The sequence below is a fragment of the Chelonoidis abingdonii genome, chromosome 11, assembly GCF_003597395.2.
Source record: "Chelonoidis abingdonii isolate Lonesome George chromosome 11, CheloAbing_2.0, whole genome shotgun sequence".
Taxonomy (NCBI): Eukaryota; Metazoa; Chordata; order Testudines; family Testudinidae; genus Chelonoidis; species Chelonoidis abingdonii.
In genome coordinates this window covers 27291134-27292802 of record NC_133779.1, presented here as the reverse complement: position 1 = coordinate 27292802, position 1669 = coordinate 27291134, and positions in this window count along the sequence as shown.

Sequence of the window (1669 nt, the reverse complement as noted above, 5' to 3'; positions counted from 1 at the left end):
GCACAGAAGGACCCCCCACTGCCGAATTGCCGCCAACTGGGAGCGTGGAAAGGCTCCCACCTAGGGCGCCGAAAACCCTGGCGCCGCTCCTGCATCCATAATTCGGGTTACCATATTTCACGTTCCCAAAAAGAGGAGACTGCTGGCAGCTGGAGTACAGTTGGGGGGTGCAGGGGGGAATACTCATTGGAGATGGGGGCCAGTGTCGCTCTCTGCTATGGTGGCAGGGCGGCTGGTGTAAGCTCAGGGCACAGCGATAGCTGTTAGCACCTCCCTGTGGGACTTCCTCCTAGGGCTGGGAGCCAAGGCCTAGGTAGGCAGGATCTGCCAGCTGTGACTGCAGGGGAATGGACCAGTCAGCTGTGGATGCAGGAGAGGGACCAATCAGGAAGTGGACAAGTTAGGGCTCTTTCTGAGCTACAGCATCTGCTCTGCAATAACCCAGGACATTTCCTGTTTGAAAAATCTGCCAGGACAGAAGCTCAAAAAAGAGGTGATGTCCTGGAAAACCAGGATGTGTGGTAACCTGACAGAAGGCCAGATTTGTACTTATTGGTGACCTGTCCCTTTAAGGATTGCAACTCTGCTGAAGAAGTCAAAGTGGACACAGCTGGTAAGCAGGAGTGTTTGGGGTGCTTTGGAGAGACTCTGAAGGAGGGCTTGTGCAAGCTGTACATGTGTTTATGGAGATACTATGTTTAATATGGCCCCAATTTTAAAACCTGCCCCGGTCTAGGAGTCAGAGGCAGATCCAGAACTGAATCTCCATCTCTGCTGACCTGCCTTCCTCTAACCTGTGAGTGCAAAGTGAAATGACGAACAGGACACACAGCACCAGCCAGGGAAAACTGTTTGATTTTTAAAACTATTTCAGCTTTAATGACCTCAGGCCCTACTTAGTTGTGAATTGATCACACTGTTTGTGCCTTCAAACCACTAGTAAGACAAAGACAGCATATTATGTTTCAATAATATTCATCTTTTTATACTGGCAGGGTCCACTGAAAGTAAATGAAGGCAGTGCTAATGAAAGGCTCAACGCAACCTGGCTCTCTTTTCTATCTGGTTACACAGGGCAGGCAATAGGGGAAAGCCAGTGCTCACTGTCCCTGAGTAACAGTGGTGTAGTGGCAAAGAAAAGTGGGTAAACTAACCTAAACTAAACTCCATATTCCTCACACAAGACATGGGTAAACTCCATTTGCCTGTGTTGACTGTCAACTGCACCACTTCTGAGTAGCCACAAAGCTGTGCCCCTCCCTCGTTCAATAACATCACCCCCTCTCCCATCTCACTCTGCACTTGGTCTCCTGACCCCGCATCTGTTTCCTTTATGTTGTGTAGCAATAGGGGGTATCCTGTTGTGGAATTCCTCCATAGCCTTTGTGGAGTTACCCTGCCCTGATGGCCCCACATTGCAACCCTTGGGATGCTCTTGGGAACCATCAGTGGATCACTATGGACCCTGAGTCCCTGCCAATGTGGAGAATGAAAGACCAGGACAAGGACTCAAACTCAGGGCAGGCATTCAGTCCATAGGCGGCAGGTTATATGGGCTCGAGGTGCCCGGGCTCCAGGAATATTCAGGGCTGGGAGCCCTGCTCCAGCAATATTTGGAGCTGGGTCTGTCCCCTGGCCCTGCCTGGATTGGGTCCTGGCCCCGGCCCCC